Raw genomic sequence first — 22,735 nt, 5'->3', positions numbered from 1 at the left:
CTTCTGCGCTTATTTAAGAGAAATTGCGCCACTGCGAAGATTAGGAAAAAATCAGATTTTTTGAAATTTAAACTCTAAATTTTTGGGCTTCATCGATGGGCTTTCAAGCAACATATAAAAATGATTTTTGATCAATTAGGGAGGCAGCCGCCACTTTTACACAAATAATTCTGAGAGCTTAAACGTGAGTTTGAGAGAAGCTTTTGAAAGAGAGAAAATCTGCACAACAACGTGAAGAGCTTACAAAGGAACGAAGACGAAGATCAATCGTCCGAACACGGAAGATCGTCATCGGATTTGTTATTTCTATTCGAACTTTATTAAATTTTGATTTGATGTCTAGAATTGAAAACATTATTTGTGTTTATTTATTTTTGATCATGAACTAAATTTTCTTAGTCTAGAGGTTTACGTAGCATGGTGTAGACACTTCTACGAATTTTTATTTTTATTGGATTGAATTCTACTAGATTAGTTATTTTTTCAAGTTTTGATTATCTTTTCAATTTACTGGCCATAAATTGATTTGTTATATGTATTTGAAATCGTTGCTCGGGAGAGGGGATTTTGAATAGAACAATAGAAATTACACTGTTAATTATTTATATCGCTCGGGAGAGTATATAACGTAAACGGAGCTTTAGGAAGAACATCGCTTTTCATAAATCATTAAGTTTAGATTTTTAATAGGGATATTAGAATCGAAGTTTAATTGATACACTTTATTTGTTTCTCAGGAGAGGAAAATAAAACAATTAAGTGTTCTTAGCTATTAATTGAATAAAATTCATGAAAATAAGTTAATTATGAGTATTTGTTGTCGAAACCAGGTGAAATCAAAACCTCTAGACCATTTTCTCTCATTGATTTAATATCTGAATTTGAGTGCTCGGTTTGCTAAATTTGCTGAAGTCTTTTTCTTAATTAACTTTCTGAAAAATTCTCATCTTATTTAATTTTCTAGATAAAGTTTGGGCTATTTTAATTACAATCACTAAATAATTTTCAATACTACTCCTCTTGGTATCGACACTGTACTTACTCTTTATTAAAACATGACACTGTGCTCTTGCGGGCACAAAAATGTAGCGCCTAAAATTCAATCTACTAAATCGCATGCATTAAATTAATTAAATATTTTTATTATTATTTTTAAGTTTAATTGATTTAAATTCTTTATTTGATTTATGTGTTATTAAAATGTTTATTTATTTATCTAAATAATTTTATTGTTTAGCTTATTTGTTTTAATGATTTTAAAGGTTTAAGCTTGCTTATTTAAATGATTTTAATTATCCAGCTTATTTATTTAAAATGACTTGAGTTTATCGGTTAGTTATTTAAATTATTTTAAATTTTTAGCTTATTTATTTAAATGCTTTTGATTGCCAAATTTCTTTTAAAGATTTTTATTCCGCTTGTGTATTTATTTAAATGACTTTTAAATGTTCATCTAGTTTATTTAAATTATTCTAATCGCTCCGTTAATTATTTAAATATGTTATTTATCATTGTGACATCAAAATGTTTAAGTATTGATTTTAAAAGAATTCTTGAGTTTCCGTTATTTCAAAGATTTAATTGCTTTAAATTCCTTTAAAGTTTATATCGCTCCGTGCACTTGCGTGCACAAAAATACCCAACAAGTTTTTGGCGCCGTTGTCGGGGAGTAAGTTTTTGAAGTTATTCTAGTCTTGTTACTAATTAGTCTAGATTTTAATTTAGGGTTTTTCTTTATTTTATTTTTAGTTACTGATTGAGTTCACTATTTCTGAATTGTAGTTTATGCGAAGATCTCAAGGCGTTGATTCTCTATTATTTGATCCAAAGATCGAACGAACTGCATAAGCTTTGAGAATGATAAGAAGAGAAGAACTAAATAGGACTATAGTTGAAGAAAATCCACCTCCGTTGGTGCCAATTCGAGATCACTTTTGTCCTACTGTTCAAGCTCACTACTCAGGAATTGGTCGAGGAACCATAAATGTCAATAATTTTGAGTTGAAGCCGGCATTGATCAACATGGTTCAACAAAACCAGTTTAATGGGAGTGATACTGCTGGTACTCATCTACATCTAAGGACATTCCTGGAGATCACTGATACGATAAAGATGAATTGACTTTCCGAGGATATCATTAAACTGTGTCTATTTCCGTTTTCTCTCAGGGATCTGGCAAGGAGTTGGCTGCAATCACTGCCGTTGGGAAGCATAAACACTTGGGAGGACATGGTTGTCAAATTTTTAGCGAAGTATTTTCCACCTGCCAAGTCCACCTAACTGAAGTTCCATATTAGTACTTTCAGGCAGCATGATTCAGATCAGATATATGAAGCATGGGAGAGATACAATGATTTGATGAGGCAGTGTCCTAATCACAATTTTGCAGATTGGAAATAAATTTAGTTGTTCTATAATGGGTTGATTATGCCTACATGGATGTCAGTGGACTCTGCTGCTGGAGGTACCATTTTTTCAAAGGACCCAGTACAGGCCTATGACATGCTGAAGGAGATGACTATCAATAGTTTTCAATGGCCGTCTGAATGTATAGGAGTCAAGAAATCTTCTGGAGTATATGCAGTTGACCCTCTCACATCTATCTCTGCCCAACTATCTGCATTGACTACACAAGTGGCTGCATTGAACAAAGTGAGCATAGCGGATTCAGCAGGTGCATCAGTTGCCATGGAGGAGTCTCATCCTCCAAAAGAAGTTAACTACATCAATCTTAATGGCTACATAGGATATCAACATAATTATGTTCCTAATACTTATCATCCTGGCTTGCGTAATCATGAAAATATTTCTTATGCCAATGATAAGAATGTGTTGAATCCTCCCCCAGGGTTTAATATAAATAAGGGTGAGTGAAAGCCTTCGTTGGAAGATGTGGTAAGTACTTTTGTCACTAAATCCACTAAAAAGATGGCGAGAACTGAAAATCATCTCGATAGCTTGGAGACGCATGTGGTAAACATGGGCTCTATGATGAAATCTATGGAGACACAAATTGGGCAGCTGGCGAATGCATTGAAAGATAATAACATAGGTTAGTTCCCGAATAATACTGAGGTGAATACAATAGAACACTTCAAAGCCATAGAATTTCAGAGTGGAAGAGAAAATGGGGCTGAAGAAAATAAGTCTGAGAATGAGAAGAAAAAGGGTGTTGAAAATTTTGCATTTGAGGAGGAGAAAGTCGAAGAAAAGAAGAGAACCGGAGCCGAAACCAATGTTTAAGCCGAAACTACCATACCATCAAAGATTAAAGAAGAATGTGTTGGATGAACAGTTTGATAAATTTCTTGAGATCTTCAAGAAACTTCATATTAATATTCCATTCTCCAATGCTTTGCTGCAAATGCCGAACTATGCCAAATTCTTGAATGAGGTAATGTCTAGGAAGCGGAAATTGGAGGAGTTCGAGACAGTGAACCTGACTGAGAAGTGCAGCGCGTTACTTCAAAATAAGATACCATAGAAATTAAAAGATCCAGGGAGTTTTACTATTCTTTGCACTATTGGTTCTTCTAATTTTAATAAAGCACTTTGTGATTTAGGAGCTAGCATTAATTTGATGTCTTTGTCTGTTTTCAGGAGCTTAGGAATTGGCGAGGTGAAGCCTATGACAATTGTATTGCAGCTAGCTGATAGATCTCTCACATATCCGCGTGGAATCATCGAGGACGTGTTGACAAAAATAGATAAATTTATCTTTTCTGCGGATTTTGTTGTGCTAGATATGGAGGAGGATGGAAATATGTCATTGATATTGGGGAGACCTTTCTTGGCTACTGCTGACACCAAGATAGATGTCAAGAAAGGTGAGTTGACGATGGTTGTAGACGGTGAGAAGGTGATTTTTAATGTGTTCAAGGAGTCTGGAAATCCATCCATGGAGAGGGTGTTCATGATCGAACCGACAGAAAATATGAAAAGCTGTCGTGCAGAAATTTTTAGTGCTATAAAATTGCAAAGGGGGACTGATCTACCGGTGACAAAGAAGAAGAAGAAAAAGAAATCAAAGATCAAGAGGGCTGAATATTTCTGGAGGGTGAAAGAGAAGAGAAATACCTCCAACAAAGTGGAAACAGGCTAGAATCGGTGACAGTCGGGCTATAGACTATAAACTAAGCGCTTCTTGGGAGGAAATCCAAGTTATTTTTTGTTTATTTGATTTATTCTTATTTTTTTATTTGTTTTTATTTTATTTTGTTTTTGTGCATGAAGAGACTAGACATTAATATTAATTTTGAATTGTGTAGGTGAACAATGCAAAGCTGAAAGAGTTTAGACGCCACCCCTGAAGAAGAGCTTTGAATTATTAAGAAGGTGTCGAGTACTGATGCTCGGTGATCGAGGTACGTGTACTTGTTTTTATTTACTTTTCTACATTGAGGACAATGCACATATTTAAGTATGGGGGGATGTGTGAAATTTTAAAAAAATTTGATTAGTTAGTTTGGGTTAAAAGGCGTGATAAGTAATTGTGTTGGCCTGTGATGAAAATAATTTTTGTGCTAAAAATGTCTATGTTAGCTATATTTAATCTTGAGTTCTCAAACATACGCACGAATTCCATGATTTTCGATACTCTTAGAAATTAGAGAAAAATTATGTGGATTTATAATGTGGATTAGATGAATTGATTCTTAACTCTTGTGATTTTTAATTTAAACTGAGGTAGATTTTTGTGAACACGGAAATGATTTAAGCTTTTTTGAATCAATTGAGCCTTCTTAGCCTTGATATGAAACATTCAAAACCAAAAATGAGTAGCTAAAAAGTTGCAAAACCAAAAGTTCAAAGAAAAAGTGTAATGACGGAGAAAGTAAGGTGAGGGGAGGCCTTAAAAAAAAGAAGGATTGAAATTCTAATCCAAATACAAGGTAAAAATATGTAGAATGTATGGAGTAGAAGGAAGCCAATATCAATATCTGGCAAATGCAATGCAAATATATACTCAGCTACTCAATATTGCTCAAAATTGAAAATATCCAATTCCCTTTGCCTGAATCCTGAGTCTTTGATTAACGTTTGTACATATCTGGATACTTATCTCCTACTAATATGCTTGTGCCTAAAAATTCACCGAAAAAGTCCTTTTGATCTTTGCAAATAAAGATTGAACTTGGTTGATTGCATTTTGAATCTTGAGGGCGGAGTTAATGATTTTATGAAGCTTATGGATTGCATGATTTTATCGAATGTTGGGTGGGTAGATGAGATTGGTAAATCACACACACACAAGAACTCTTGAAAAAATTAGCGGATATGTGGATTGTATCTTGGAATATAAAATATGGAGGTCGACTATATTACTCATTATTATTTTGCTCGGGACTAGCAAAAGTCTAAGTTTGGGGAAATTTGATAAGTTCATTTTATGCACTTAATTACATATGATTTTACTTGAATTTTGTGATGTATCGAGTGGATTTTATGCGCATTTGTTGTTGTTTTTGTGATGTGCGAGAAATTGAGTTAAATACCGAGAAGAAGCAGAAAGATGAATTACGGAGCAGCAAACTTCAAAAAATTACTGGGGATTTTAGAGACATCTAAAACCGATCCACCATTTAGAATAAATTTTAAGATGTTCTGAAGCTACTGTCCAAATTTAAGCTCGATCCGACAGTTATATTGTGAGATATGATTTTTTGAAAAATGCCACACAACTGGAACAAGATCAGTAGCGCAAAAGCGCTTCAATGAAGAGCAGAAGCACATGATGTATGTGAATTAAGAAATTGAAGCGCATATGCGCAAGAATAGAGTGCATCTGCGCTTGCTCTGGGCTGTACGTGAAGATTTGAAGCGCTTATGCGCTTGGGAAGAGGAGCAGCTGCGCCAAAAGACAAAAAGTTGAGAAAGTTAAAGCGCTTCTGCGCTTGAATCAAAGCGCTGCTGAGCTAACTGAAGAAACTTGAAAAGCGCTTCTGCGCTTATTTTAGATCAATTGTGCCACTGCGAAGATTAGGAAAAAAATCAGATTTTTGGAAATTTCAAACTCTAGATTCTTGGGCTTCATCGATGGGCTTTCAAACAACATATAAAAAGGATTTTTTAAGATCAAATTGGGGAGGAAGCCGCAACTTTTACACAAATAATTATGAGAGCTTAAACATGAGTTTGAGAGAAGCTTTTGAAAGAGAAAATCTTCACAAAAATGTGAAGATCTTCAAAGGAATGAAGATGAAGATCAATTGACCGGACACGGAAGATCGTCATCGGCTTTGTTATTTCTATTCAAACATTATTAAATTCTGATTTGATGCCTAGAATTGAAAACATGATTTGTGTTTATTTATTTTTGATCATGAACTAAATTTTATTAGTCTAGAGATTGACGTAGCTGGTACAGACACTTCTACGAATTTTAATTTTTATTGGAATGAATTATACAAGATTAATTGTTTTTTTCTAGTTTTGATTGTATTTTCAATTTACTGGTCATAAATTGATTTGTTATATTTATTTGAAATCGTTTCTCAGGAGAGGGTATTTTGAATAAGACAATAGAAATTACACTGTTAATTGTTTATATAGCTCGGGAGAGTATATAACGTTAATGGAGCTTTAGGAAGAACATGACTTTTCATATATCATTAAGCTTAGATTTTTAATAGGGATATTGAAATCGAAATTGAAGTGATACACTTTATTTGTTGTTTGAAAGAGGGAAATAAAACAATTAAGTGTTATCTATTAATTGAATAGAATTCATGAAAATAAGTTAATTATAAGTATTTGTTGTCGAAACCAGGTAAAATCAAAATCTCTAGACCATTTTCTCTCATTGATTTAATATCTGAATTTGAGTGCTCGATTTGCTAAATTTGCTGAATTCTTTTGCTTAATTAACTTTCTGAATAATTCTCAACTTATTTAATTTTTTTGATAAAGTTTGGGCTATTTTAATTACAAGCAATAATTAATTTTCAATACTACTCCTCGTGGGATCGACACTCTACTTACTCTTTATTAAAACATGACACCGTGCACTTGCGGGTACAAAAATACGCAACAACTGCTATAAATGTAGCGCCTAAAATCCAATATACAAAATAACATGCATTAAATTAAATGAATATTTTGATTATTATTTTTAAATTTATTTTTTTATCTAAATCAATTGCTTATTTAAATGATTTTAATTATCCAACTTATTTATTTAAAATGAATTGAGTTTATCGGTTAGTTATTTAAATTATTTTGAATGTCTAGCTTATTTATTTAAATGCTTTTGATTGCCCAATTTGTTTTAAAGATTTTTAATCCGCTTGTGTATTTATTTAAATGACTTTTAAATGTTCATCTAGTTTATTTAAATTATTCTAATCTCTGCGTTTATTATTTAAATATGTTATTTATCATTGTGACATCAAAATGTTTAAGTATTGATTTTAAAAGAAATCTTGAGTTTTCGTTATTTCAAAGATTTAATTGCTTTAAATTCCTTTAAAGTTTATATGTGCAAAATACATAAGCTAATTATCCTGGAGATTCTTGGGTTCTGTGGCTTCCAGTTTCGGCATGTGGTGACGTTGGATCTCGGGGGTTAATTCTTAGATTTTTGTTAGATTTGAGATTTGTGAGTAATTGAGGAGAATAAACAAAGTTTTTTTTTTTAGATTTCTCGGGTGACCAAAATCTCCTTTGAGGAATTTTAAAGCTTATTTTAGAATTTTCCAAAAAATATCATTTTCGAACTTGGACTAGTGAAATCAATTAAATATTTCAATTCTTGAATTTTAAAGCATAGGGATTTTAAAAGGTAAAGTTGTGTAGTGCTAAAAGTTGTAAAACTTTAAGTGACACTTTTATTAGTAGTTTGAGTAGCATTTTCAAACCTCACACACACACACATAATTATACATTCACACACATATACATATACACTTATTTATCCCTAAACCTAAAACATAACAATATTTAAAACCCTTGCCCCCAAATCTCCATGGAGCCGCCGCCCCTTCTTCTCCTTGCAGTCTCAACCATCGGCTCTCTTCTCTTACTCCATCTCTGACTAGCGCCGCCGCCTCTCCAAAACCACCACCGCCGGAGCTCATTCCCAAGGAAGTGTAGCAGCTGTGTGGGTCGAATTTCAGCCCCCTTACCAACCAATGTTCCTGAGTTTTGAAGTATAAGGCAAGTATATGTCATTTGTTTTACCACCTAGCAAAGCTATTATGATTATTGATGTGTTCTTGAATTTATTTTGTTTCTACCAAAATTTTTGAGCTAGGGTTACGTTTTTTTATATCAGAAATTGTAGTAACCCAGAAACCATTTTAAGATAATAATATGTTAAACATGATTAAGGGTTGGTATTTAACCAATTTCGGAGTGTTATTGGACTTCAGAAGTAAAATTTGGGCTTTATAATTTTGGGCCGGATAGTAAGCTCCGATCCCAGATAGTAAGCTCCGATCCCAGATAGTAAGCTCCGATCCTGGATAGTAAGCTCCGACTGGAACGGAAGCTCCGATCCTGGAACGGAAGTTCCGATCCTGGGCTGCCAGAAATGATCGATGACTCAGTCGCGAGTTTTGAAAAGTGTCGATCATAGAGCAGATCGGAAGCTCCGATCGTAGATCGGAAGTTCCGATCCTGGCATGGCAGACATGCACGCAATGAGCTGGATCGGAAGCTCCGATCCTAAAATCGAAAGTTCCGATCCTGGCCGAGAAATTTGGCTATAAATAGGGCCGTTCAGAGTTCATTTTCAATTACGAATTCCTGAGTTTCTTTATTCAGTTATATAGTGTGAGATATACACTTGAGGGCCCTATCAGTTATAATAGAGGTTCTGGAATAACCAAGGTGTGGTTATAGTCATCCGGGACTAGCGACTCCAAAGGGCTAACTACGGACGAAGGTATAGTCCGGGAATCTATTTAAGTTTTGGGAGTACTTATTAGCTTAGTTAAGGCTTATAGAATTTATGTAGTGATACGGTGAACTTTTGAATATAGGCTTGGAACCTAGGATCCTATTATACTTGAACTAGCCTAGAGGTACGTACACATTGACTGAGATTGCTAGCGAGTATACATGTTTATATGTTGCATTTATTTGGCATTATTATATGGCATGATGTATGCTTTACCGTCTTCTATACTCATATGTCATGTGCATATACACGTTGAGCCTATACCTTGTTATACCTGATTATAGAGCCGCTCAGCTCTATACTCGATAGTCTGTCACTGAGAGTACCGCGACGGCGGGGGCATTTATGTCTGTCTACTCTGGTGTACTAGACGAGTGTGGTTGCACCCAGAGGTTGATCCGTGCGGTGGCAGCACTCATGTGGCGCCGGTTCTGAGCATGACTTTTCAGATGACTCTGTACCAGTCATCATGTTGCATGCATTATATACATAAGTTTACTCATGTCTATGTACTGGGCGTAGCGCTCATGTCCTATTTGTTATCATGGACACCCTATTCCATGGGGCAGGTCGCAGGATGGACGGAGCTGGTAGTTCAAGGAAAGACTAGGGAGCAGGAGCCTTGAGGAGTTTATTATACCACATGATTTGTTAGCTGTATAATGTTTATTTTTAGAATTTCGTCATGGTTGTATCACTACAGATTTAAGCCTGGATTATATTACTAAGCTGATATGTAAATTATGGTTAAGTTTCCGCATGTTTTTACTCTGTTAAGTATTTTGCTGTATTAAGTTTAATGCATGCTATTAGTTGTCAGTTAGTAGGTGATTCCATGCAGGGTCACTACATTTTTGATATCAGAGCATGCATAGATTTTGGGATTAGTAATTGGGATTTAGTTTAGTCTTGAGTAATTCTTGCGCATTTGGGATTTTAATGTGCAATTCTTTTCAGGATATGGCTGACGAGAGTCACGGTAGTGTTGGCCAGGGAAGTGGTCATCATCATCGTCGCCATCATCATCACGATGATCAACATCGTCCTCATGAGGGTCGACGTCGCTATACTATTAATAAGTTTATGCAGGTAGGACCGAAACCCTTAGTGGGAGGCGAGAATCCTGAACAAGCTAGAAGCTGGATGTCTAAACTTGAGAGCACGTTCCGAGCTTTTGAGTGTACTGAGGAGCAGAAACTGGAAGTTCTAGAATTCGTTCTAGAGGATAGAGCACGTTTTTGGTGGGATGCCAAGGTTGCTCAGGCACGTACTGAGAGAGGACAGGTGACTTGGGGGGATTTCTGTCGGGAATTTCAGAAATTGTATTTTCCTCCGGCTGTTCGCCAAGCACGATCTATGGAGTTGCTTACTTTGAGGCAAGGATCAATGACTATTGATCAGTATCAGCAGCGATTTCTTGATCTGCTACCTTTCAGTCCCCATATCAATGAGAGTGATGCGTCGAAATATGATATCTTTTTACAAGGTTTGAACCAAGATATCTACTCTCAGGTTGTCATCTGTGATGACCCGGTGTCTTATGAGACTTTGGTGAACCGTTGCCGTCTTGTGGAGACCAGCAACAGGCGTGGACAGTTGATGATGCCAGCACAACCTAGTGGATTTGTTGAGCCTCGAGCTCAATCTATTGTGTCATCTGTACCTACGTCTTCTTCTACTCCTACTACTTCGTCTGGTTCTCGTGGTTCACGAGGTACTTTCCGCTTTGGGAAGAAGAAGAAAAAGGAGGAGTTTTGTAGCCACTGTGGTGGGAAGCATCCTGCAGCTTCATGTCGGAGAGCTACTGGTGCTTGTTATATTTGCGGTCAGCAGGGACATCTGCGGAGAGATTTTCCTCAGCGCATGAGTTCTGCTAGTGGATCGGGATCCCAGGTTGGATCTCAGGCTTCTACTTTTCCACGTCAGCAGCCAGCACCACAGAGTTCTTTTGGTTTTCGTCCCCAGACTCAAGGGCAGGTGTTTGCTCTGTCTCAGGAGCAGGCTACTGAGGGAAGCGATCGCATGTTGGCAGGTAACTTCTTGTTATGTGGTATTCCTGCACTTGTATTAATTGATACTGGAGCATCGAATTCCTTTATTTCTAGTCGCTTTGTTAAGAGACATATATTACCTTACGTATCATTAGATATGGATTTAGTTGTATCGTTGGAGCAGGAGGTAGTAACTAAGCGTCTAGTGATGGGTTGCCTTCTGGAGTTTGAGGGTAATGTGTTATCGGCTAATTTGATGATATTAGCGATGACAGATTTTGATTGTATTTTGGGAATAGATATGTTGACTTTGTATCACGCTACTGTGGATTGTTATCAGCGTCTGGTACAGTTTCATCCCGTTGAGAGTGATAGCTGGTATTTTTATGGTGAGGGTGCGCGACCTCCGATGCCACTTGTTTCGGCTCTGAAGGCATGTCATGTCTTGGAGTCAGGTGGAGAGGGCTACCTCATTTATGCAGTTGATATGTCCATGAGTAGTACGGATATTGATCAGCTACCGGTTGTCAGAGAGTTTTCTGACGTATTTCCTGATGAGATTCCTGGTTTTCCTCCGGTTCGAGAGGTTGAATTTGGTATTGATCTAGTACCAGGAACTACGCCTATATCCCGAGCACCTTATCGTCTGGAACCGTCAGAGATGAGGGAATTGAAACAGCAGTTGCAAGATCTGCTTGATAAGGGATATATTCGTCCGAGTGTTTCTTCGTGGGGAGCACCTGTTTTGTTTGTCAAGAAAAAGGATGGATCGATGCGATTATGTATTGATTACAGGCAGTTGAATCGTGTCACCATCAAGAATAAGTATCCTTTGCCGTGGATTGATGATCTGTTTGATCAACTACAGGGTACTTCTGTTTATTGGAAGATAGATCTAAGATCTGGATACCATCAGATGCGGGTACGAGACTCAGATATATCTACGACTGCTTTCAGTGCCAGATACGGGCATTATGAGTTTCTGGTGATGCCATTCGGTTTGACGAATGCACCGGTAGTCTTTATGAATCTGATGAATCAGGTATTTCGAGATTATCTGGATAGATTTGTCATCGTCTTCATAGATGATATTCTTGTCTATTCTCATGACAAGGATGAGCATGCACAACATTTGAGGATTGTTCTACAGACGTTACGAGATAAGCAGCTATATGCGAAATTGAGTAAGTGTGAATTCTGGCTTGATCGGGTAGTATTTCTCGGTCATGTGATTTCAAGTAAAGGGATATCTGTTGATCCTAGTAAGATAGAGGCAGTGCTGAACTGGTCTCGTCCGACGAAGGTTGCTGAGATTCGTAGTTTCTTGGGTCTAGCGGGATATTACCGTCGGTTCATCGAGAATTTTTCACAGTTGGCCAGGCCTTTGACTCAGCTTACTCGGAAAGATGTTATCTTCATTTGGTCCTCGGATTGTGAGGAGTCATTTCATGAGCTGCGTAGACGTCTTACTACTGCACCTATGCTAGCTCTACCTTCTGGATCAGGAGGTTATGTTGTTTATACTGATGCCTCTGGTCAGGGGTTAGGATGTGTTCTGACACAGCATGGACATGTTATTGCCTATGCTTCTCGACAGTTGAAGACGCATGAGACTAACTATCCAGTGCATGATCTCGAGTTAGCCGCCATTGTATTTGCACTCAAGATTTGGAGACATTATCTTTATGGCGAGAAAATTGAGATATTTACGGATCACAAGAGTTTGAAGTATTTATTCACTCAAGCAGAGTTGAATATGCGACATAGACGCTGGATGGATCTCCTGAAGGATTATGATTGTGAAATCAAATATCATCCAGGTTCTGTTAATCTTACTGCTGATGCCTTGAGTCGGCAGGTGAGACTGTCTGCACTTCAGACTAATGAAATATCTCATATGATTCAAGAGTGTTGTTCATTGAGTTTTACGCTCAAGCACAAGAAAGGGATGAATGGGATTCGTTTGTATACTATTCTATCTGAGCCAGCATTGTATTCTCGGATCAGAGATGCTCAGATATCTGATGTTAAGACTCAGCGATTGGCACGTCTAGCCAATGGAGTTAATACATCTGGATTCCATTTTCAGGCAGATGGTTTATTGTGCCTATCCAATAGAGTGGTTGTACCTAATGTTGCGGAGCTCAGGAATGATATTCTATCTCAAGCTCACAGGAGTTGATTATCAGTTCATCCTGGTAGTATGAAAATGTATAAGGACTTGCGAACTAGATTCTGGTGGAAGGGAATGAAGCGAAGTGTTTATCAGTTTGTTTCGAGATGTTTGGTTTGTCAACAGGTCAAGGCTGAACATCGACGACCAGGTGGATTACTGCAGAATCTTGAGATTCCCGAATGGAAGTGGGAGCACGTGACTATGGATTTTGTTACCCACTTGCCTATGACTTCACGTCAGTGTGATGCTATCTGGATTGTCGTTGACCGTTTGACAAAATCAGCACATTTCATTCCTTATAACCGGGAGTATTCTTATGATCGCATGACACGCTTATATATCCAGGAGATTGTGAGATTACATGGGATTCCAGTGAGTATTGTCAGTGATAGAGATCCGTGATTTACTTCACGTTTTTGGGGTAGTTTTCAACAAGCGTTGGGTACCACTCTGAGTTTGAGCACGGCGTATCATCCGGAGACTGACGGGCAGTCAGAGCGCACTATTCGTACGCTGGAGGATATGCTACGTTCTTCTGTCATGGATTTTGGCTTATCTTGGCAGGATCAGTTACCTTTGATTGAATTTGCCTACAATAACAGTTATCATCGTAGTATTGATATGGCACCTTTCGAGGCATTGTATGGTCGACGGTGTCGTACTCCGTTATTCTGGGATGAAGTCGGGGAACGGCAAGTCGAGGGTCCTGAATTGGTGCAGTAGATTGTAGACAAGGTAGATTTGATCAAGCATAGGATCAAAGTTGCTCAAGATAGACAAACCAGTTATGCGAATATTCGCCGCAGGCCACTTCAGTTTGAGCCTGGTGAATATGTTTTTCTGCGAGTATCACCTTTCAGGAAGGTGATGAGATTCAGTGTGAAAGGCAAGTTGTCTCCACGTTACATTGGGCCTTTCTAGATACTGGAGAAGATCGGAGATGTTGCTTATCGTTTGGCTTTACCGCCATCTCTTTCCAGTATACACAATGTTTTTCATGTGTCGTTGCATCGACAGTACATAGCTGATGAATCTCATGTGATTCAGTCTACTGATATTCAGCTAGAGCCAGATCTGTCTTTTGTTGAACGACCAATCTGTATCCTAGACAGGAAGGAGAAAGTTCTTCGGAACAAGACTATACCACTTGTGATGGTACAGTGGCAGCGCCGAGGCGTTGAAGAAGCAACTTGGGAAACTGAGAGTCATATGCGAGCAGAATATCCTGAGTTGTTTGCTTTGTATTTTTGATTACCATGTAAGATGTAATTACCGTTGTTGTAATAAGACATAGTTTGATGTTTCATATTGTTATCTTGATTTGTCTTTAGATGTTATTTCGCGGACGAAATATCTAAAGGTGGGGAGAATGTAGAAACCCAGAAACCATTTTAAGATAATAATATGTTAAACATGATTAAGGGTTGGTATTTAACCAATTTCGGAGTGTTATTGGACTTCAGAAGTAAAATTTGGGCTTTTTAATTTTGGGCCGGATAGTAAGCTCCGATCCCAGATAGTAAGCTCCGATCCCAGATAGTAAGCTCCGATCGGAACGGAAGCTCCGATCCTGGAATGGAAGTTCCGATCCTGGGCTGCCAGAAATGATCGATGACTCAGTCGCGAGTTTTGACAAGTGTCGATCATAGAGCAGATCGGAAGCTCCGATTGTAGATCGGAAGTTCCGATCCTGGCGTGGCAGACATGCATGCAATGAGCTGGATCGGAAGCTCTGATCCTGAAATCGGAAGTTCCGATCCTGGCCGAGAAATTTGGCTATAAATAGGGCCGTTCAGAGTTCATTTTCAATTACGAATTCTCGAGTTTCTTTATTCAGTTATATAGTGTGAGATATACACTTGAGGGCCCTATCAGTTATAATAGAGGTTCTGGAATAACCAAGGTGTGGTTATATTCATCCGGGACAAGCGACTCCAAAGGGCTAACTACGGACGAAGGCATAGTCCGGGAAACTATTTAAGTTTTGGGAGTACTTATTAGCTTAGTTAAGGCTTATAGAATTTATGTAGTGATACGGTGAACTTTTGAATATAGGCTTGGAACCTAGGATCCTATTATACTTGAACTAGCCTAGAGGTACGTACACATTGACTGAGATTGATAGCGAGTATACATGTTTATATGTTGCATTTATTTGGCATTATTATATGGCATGATGTATGCTTTACCGTCTTCTATACTCATATGTCATGTCCATATACACGTTGAGCCTATACGTTGTTATACCTGATTATAGAGCCGCTCAGCTCTATACTCGATAGTCTGTCACTGAGAGTACCGCGACGGCAGGGGCATTTATGTCTGTCTACTCTGGTGTACTAGACGAGTGTGGTTGCACCCAGAGGTTGATCCGTGCGGTGGCAGCACTCATGTGGCGCCGGTTCTGAGCATGACTTTTCAGATGACCCTGTACCAGTCATCATGTTGCATGCATTATATACATATGTTTACTCATGTCTATGTACTGGGCGTAGCACTCACGTCCTAGTTGTTATCTTGGACACCCTATTCCATGGGGCAGGTCGCAGGATGGACGGAGCTGGTAGTTCAAGGCAAGACTAGGGAGCAGGAGCCTTGAGGAGTTTATTATACCACATGATTTGTTAGCTGTATAATGTTTATTTTTAGAATTTCGTCATGGTTGTATCACTACAGATTTAAGCCTGGATTATATTACTAAGCTGATATGTAAATTATGGTTAAGTTTCCGCATGTTTTTACTCTGTTAAGTATTTTGCTGTATTAAGTTTAATGCATGCTATTAGTTGCCAGTTAGTAGGTGATTCCATGCAGGGTCACTACAGAAATCATTAGCTATTCTAGGTTATTTTCTAAATTTCCTTGTACATTATTGTTAAAATGTGATATGTGTTAGTTTGGAGTTGAAACTTGGGGTGTTTTTGCCTTGTTTCGAAAATTCAGAATGTTTTTGCCTTGGTCCTTGTTTTAATTTGAAAATTAGATGATTTCTTGTGGTTAAAATGAGAAATGTATCATGCATTGGTTAATTCTTTATGATGTTTGATCAATTTAAAAATTTTAGGATGGGTTCTTGAGCCGATTGAGACCGTTTCTGAAAATTATGGATTTATGATGTTAGGGGGCTGCCTAGGTTTGGTTATTGGAGTTTGTATGGTGTTATGGGAGGTGTTTAATGTGGTTAAAAGTCTTGGAAGTGGACTGCCCGGGTTGTGATGTGATCTTGTGGTTTTGGAGCTTGGAAGAGGGTGAATGGGAAATCGGTTGATTTGTCTAGTTATGTTCCGGTTGTAGGTCTTGGTCCATGGGTTCATTGAGGTCTAAGAGGTGGTGAGGATGTTGTGAGTGGGCTGGGACTTGGTAGGGTGAGTCACGAGGATCATAGATTTGAAGTTGGAGGCATGGTTGGGTGTGCTAGTGGTGTCTTTTTGTCGGGGGTTTATGGTGTTTTGTTCAGGGGAATCGGTTCAAGAGGTCTGGGCAGGCTATGGTGTGATCCTATGGCAATTTTAGGATGTTGTGATCGTGTTGGTTCAAATTAGGAGCGATTCGGGTTAGTTATGGTCGAGTTAAGGGCGAGACAAGTCGAAGTGATTAGAGAAGATTTTTTGCGGGTTTAAGGGCTGCCCGGATATCCGTTTTGTTTGGGCTGCCCGGTTTACCTTTGGAGGCTATAACCTGGTACTTGGGATGGTTTAGGAAGTATAGATGGTGTCAGTTCAAACAAAAGTCAATTTGGTTAAGGAATTGTCAAGTTATAGATTTTACGGTTCGAACGCTCGAGGTGTGTTTTGTTTAGTTAAGTCTAGATTTGGGGCAGCCACTTACCATCATACTTTCCTTGTTTTTAATCAAACTTTCATCCTTGAATTGTGTATATTAAGGTGATGTTCCATCTTATGAGTTGAGTAAAGTTTTGCAAAATTTGAGGGCTTGGTCTTTGCATTTGCAAGTCAAGAAAAAGTTTAAGTCGAAGTTTGAGTAAAGTTAAAAGTTTGAAGTCAATGAAATTAAAAGCTTTTTAATGATGGGAGTTGATTGTGACGAGACGTGCAATGTCGGTCGGGGGATGCCTTGGCTCACTTGCCGAATTATATGGGCAGTGTGCGGCCGGGAGACATCTCTGAACCCTTCCAAATAGACGGGTAGTGAGCGGCCGTGAGAAATCTCGGAACCCCAACCGAATTAGATGGGTAGTGTGCGGCCGGGAGAAATCTCGGAACCCCTACCAAATCAGAGGAAAGGGGCAATGTGGTATCGGGAGATATCTCGACGTACTTTCCGACATAGTACTATAGCCATTGATCGATCAAAACATAGGGTCACAATCGAGGATCTAAATTCACAGAGTAAAGATAACGTTAAAGTTAAAGTTATGAAAGTTATGTTTAAAGGCTTGAGTTAAGTTGAAGTTTAAAGCGTGAGTTTTATTGATTTGCGTGAGTTCATTTCATGCGACTTTATTTATAGTTTCAAGTCTCATTTCTTTTTATTTTTAAGACTTTTCCGAGAAAGTTTCAAGGTATTTTAAGTACTAGTATTTGAAGTATCGTGCATGTAGTAACCCGCATTTCTAATTAGTGATTAATGAGTAATTAATCACGTGATCATGGTTAGATTAAGTAAAACATGATTATGTAAGTTCCTGATGGGATAACGGACTTCAGAAATAGATCCAGGATACTCGAACATGGTGGGCATGGCTCGGGAGGTTCAGACGCTCCGAACTAGAGTTTGGAGGATCCGAAGAGGATCGGAGGCTCCGTCGGTGGGATAGAAGGATCCGAACAGGGTTAGGGCTTACGTCATCAACTACGTCAGCAAGGTGACATCATGGATGACATCACTGATGTGACTTCGGAAGACCCAAAGTAAGGATCGGACGGTCCGATCGTGTTCGGACGATCCGAACTAGTTTGGAGGGCCCGAAGCTGAGTTTGGACGGCCCGAACGTTGCCTATAAATAGAGGGTCCGAGAATTCATTTTCTCACACCAATTTCCTCTCTTCTCTCTCAATTTCTAGTCCTTCTAACTCAAATCTAGGGAGTTTTAGGCATCCTATTGGGAATCCGGAAGTGGCATAGCGATCCAGGCGTCGAGGCGGAGCTGTGGCCTAGTTTTGAGGCAATTGTCATCAGAGGGCTAACGACGGACGCAGGTATAGCTTTGGAATCCTAGAAATATTTAGGAGTATGCAATAGCTTAGTTAAGGCTTTTAGAGCTTAATTGTTGATGCATGGATATTTGCATTGTAGTAGCTAGTAGACTAGACTAGTAGGCTTGGAGTCTAGACCAGTGGAGCTAGGTTTGACCAACAGTATTAGAGGTACGTAAGTACTGACCGAGATAGCCGGCATGATATATTTTCTTATATGTTGCATGAGTATGTGCTATATGTTTTAGCATGTTTTACCGCCTTAGCACATACATGATTTTACGTGTGACTGCATCCGGAGAGATGTGCGTCATTGACAGTCTCCATAGGGAACGATGATCTCATTTTGGACTCGAGTCAGGTATGACAGTTTCCATATGGGACTCGTATCCTGTTTTGGATTCGGGTCAGGATGGGGTTGGCTCAGCCCTGATATGGAATATACGAGTACCCCGCGGAGTATTTTCCCGGCGCCATGAGCAAGTGTTTTCACTTGAGTTTTAAATCATCTGTGTTCGCATATTTGTATTTATATCATTGCTTCGTATTGAGCGTTCTAGTTCACGCCCCTGTGTTTGGGTATTGTGTACCTTGTGACGGGGCAGGTTTGAGGCTGGACGGTCTAGGCGGCTCTTAACAGGATTGAGCTTGGGGAGTGCGAGGTTGTAGAGGGTAGGGATTTATTTACCCTGAACCTTCGATTTGGTTGTATAACAGTATTTATACAATTGTGATAACGTCGATTGTATTATGTCGATTGGATTTGTTGTATTTTAATTATCCGCTCTTTACGCTTTAGGCTTTTATTGCGTGTGCTTTTTCTATAACTCTGATTAGTTAGTGGATCCGGGTTGGGTCACTACATTTTTTGTATCAGAGCGACGCATTGCACTGGGAATATCGTAAAGCGGATTAAGTAATTATCTGCTCTTATGTAACAGATGGCAGATTATGACGAGAGTCATGGTAGCATAGACGGCGGTCGTTGGGGCGATCCGGACGATCGTAGACGCACTACAACAAAAATGCACAAACACAACACTTAAAAGACAATGCTTTTAGTGAAAAGGGTTGTCTTTTTTTAAAAGACAACGCTTTTAGTGAAAAGCGTTGTCGTTATATATATTTTATTCATCAAAGACAACGTTTTTTTAAAAACGCGTTGTCTATTAGCGTTTTTTAGGTCAAAGACAACGCTTTTAAAAGTGTTGTCTATGAGCGCTTTTTTTCCTATGTACAACAACACTTTTTAAAAAAATGTTGTAAAAAAATTATTATTTTTATTTAAAATAAAACTTAAAATAAATATTATTACACTTCCTTAACACACCAAAATCCCCAAACCCCTTCTCGATCACCTTCTCCGATCCCTTTTGCCTTTTTCTCTCTTTCAAATCAAAATCTGCTTTCCCATGTCGATTTTTGCTGGTCTTGCTCGATTCATCAACGATTTTTCAAGTGAGCTCTGAGAAGCCCATCTTAAGATAAGAAAAATCATTCACGAGTCTCTCGTGCTCTCACGATTCCACCAAGACCCAACCCTAGCCACCCATTTCTTGTCGTCGATTCGCTGCCATGGGCATCGGAAATTTGTTATTGGAGCTAGAATTCGGTTAGAGCTCATCCTAAGCCTGTGCCCAAGGTGGCGCATATCATGAAAATTCTGTGTGGCCAGGAGATTTATAGGTGGGTAGTCCATGGATTAATTAAATTTACTTGTATTTTTTTCTAGGTTGTGGGTAGGCAAAATACTATGTTTTGTTTGTAGGTATGCTTTGATGGAGACAGGGCTAGATGTTCCGGATATACCGTTCGGTATGTTGACGGATCACCATTTGAAAAGATGTAAGCCCAGTCTTGATCTTTATTAAGTGTTTCAACTACACTCTCTCATGAATGGGAATAATGCAGGTGAAGATGCCCTATTGGAATTTGTGAAGAAGCTCAAGCGGCAGAAAGAAACAGGGATGAAGGGCGAAGCGACGTGGTCTGATTTTAGCCAAAGAATGTTTACTCTTATGCTTTCGACAAGACCGTTTATTTTCCGAGATTCTAATGATCTTGCTGATCACGTGAGTGTTCCAAAAACTCTGAAATACTGGAAATTAAACACTGTATCCAAATACTTTGAAATTATGTTGTGAGCGTTGCTATGGATTCATTGAATGCTAATTTTGAATGAGACGTGCAGGTTGTGTCTGCATTCGAGACTTTAAGAGATATAAACTCGGCTTCACGGATCATAGGAGATATTTCCGGTTCAACTCTTGATGACCCTCTCTTTGAAGTATATAAGAAATTGAGATGTTCCATATCTCCACTAGAGAAAGAAGCCCATGATTACAAGATGATAGCAAAATATCTGGAGAAAACTTATGAACCGGTCAAAGTCGGCGAAATTGTAAGACTGATAAGTCTCGTCCTTTGTCGTCTGTTTATCTTATAACATCGAGTCCAAATTGTTTGCATATTTGACATTGTTTCTTCTGACATTTCCCCTAGAGTTATGGAGTATCAATTGAGAATGTTTATTCTGTGGAATTTAGTGCTTGCCCCTCGCTCGAGGAAATCAAGAAGCTACCGAACAAAGTCCTCCTGTGGTGTGGTATGACCGGAACAGGACACCTTCCTTGCGTATCCTTTTTCAAACTCCTCCCGGGTTTTTAATCATTCATATATCAGGTACTCGAAGTTCTAATATGCTGCGTCACCTTCAGAAAGGATTCTTGCTAGCTCCATGCTCTCTACCCATCCCCGGTTACATGGCAAGAGCGATTAATCATCTATCATGCTTGCACCTTTTGTTACATGCTTTTTTTATTGTTTCATCGATCATATGGTATGTTTTTCTTATGTACAGTTTGGCAAGGCTATAGTTTGTTTAGATGTTGCATCAGAAGCAGCCCGGTACAGAATTGACATCAACTCCAGAGGTATTGATTTGCAACTCGTTCTTTTTGCCTTCGTCGTCATACTTTACTTTGCAAGTTGCAACTTCTCATGCGTTCATGTTAGGATTCGTCATCTCTTGAGAAGAATAAACATGGAGTAGTAGGCCGTGGCCGGAAGAAAACCGATGAGTCGGAGCATTTCATGTGGAAAGATGACGTAAAAGTGCCATGCGGCCGACTGATCCCGTCTGAGTCGTCTGAGCACAAGAATAGTCCTCTCGAGTACAATGAATATGCAATCTACGATCCCCAAAAGGTGCGAACAAACATATGCCATCATACTCTTTTTTCTCCATTGGATTGGAACGTCTCAAATCTCAATTTTTTGCCCATTTGATAGGTCACAATAAGGTTTCTGGTGGCTGTGAAGTTGGAAGAGAAACATGTGGTGTACGAAGTAGAAAAAGAGTGATTAATATATTATGAAAGAATAATAATATGATATATATTTTGGGTCCTTTTAAAGTAGAAGTTTGTTGGTGAAAAAGGTGGGAATTTGGTGAACATACATGATTGGCTCATGTTTTTGCTGCTGAAGTGGTTGATCTCAGACAGGAAAATATATATATATTTTGCATGTAATATGTCAGAAGATTTATCATCTTTTTTGCCTCTATTCCGTGGACATCGATCTTATCTTTGTTATAGTGTAAATGTCTATATATAGTGTAACTAAACTGGTCACCCATACCCCTTACAAATTACAAATCTCACATTTTCCTACCTAATAATTTGCATTCTATATTGTTTTAATTTTACAATTTACAATTCTTGATTGTATTGTAATATGCACCAGTGGTTCGTTAGTGGATTGAATCGCTTTCTATAAAATGTGCACGTGCGCGTGTTCAACTTTAATTTAATTTAAATGTATGGTTTTTTTTTTAAATTTGGTTAATGACAAATTGAGCGTTTTGTTCAATCGATAGGCACAAATATGTTATTCCATTTCATTTGCATTTTTTTACTGTGTTATATTTAATATTATTAAATATTTCTCTTAAAAATTCATCTTACTCTTGATGCTTGTTGTTTACTCACATCTCACATGAGTTAATTCCAGCTTCGAGCTCGGGGTCATGGGCTGGGCAGAAAGCGTGGCGCAGATTTCAGCACAAGAGGTATATAATCCTTGACTCTAATATTTAGCCAATTCCAGTGTGTTTATTCTGATTTTCCATTCTGAGATGAAATACTTTCCCGGGATTTCATTAAATTCCATATATCCTGCATTTTAACTAATGATCTCCTTTGTGAAGCTGCTAGGGTGTTTATTATTCGTTTTACCAGTTTTCAAAAATAAAGCCAAGGCTATAGTAGCTGAAAATAAAAGAAAAGGACACGGGGATGGCACTCTAGGAATGCTTTCGTGGCTTATTGTTGCGGTCCTTGATGGGTACTTGAATTGTTTTTCAGAAATTATTTGGTTTATTTATCTGTGTTCACGTCCTATATAATCTCATTCAGGATTACTCTTATTTTTCACCTAACATGATTGCCATTTTATGCCACAGGTCACTAAATGGGTTCTTGTGACTCGTATGCAGGTAGCATATTTAGTT

General features: G+C 38.3%; 1 pseudogene; it reads left to right on the top strand.

The window, feature by feature from the left end:
- Positions 1 to 3,838: 3,838 nt before the first annotated feature.
- On the top strand, positions 3,839 to 21,585 carry LOC140861335 (protein ADP-ribosyltransferase PARP3-like; annotated as a pseudogene).
- Positions 21,586 to 22,735: the final 1,150 nt, after the last annotated feature.

Source organism: Henckelia pumila, chromosome 4 (genome assembly GCF_033568475.1).
Source record: "Henckelia pumila isolate YLH828 chromosome 4, ASM3356847v2, whole genome shotgun sequence".
In the NCBI taxonomy this organism is placed as follows: Eukaryota; Viridiplantae; Streptophyta; class Magnoliopsida; order Lamiales; family Gesneriaceae; genus Henckelia; species Henckelia pumila.
The sequence above is the reverse complement of the archived record's forward strand: the minus strand, read 5'-3'. Positions and strand labels throughout refer to the sequence as shown.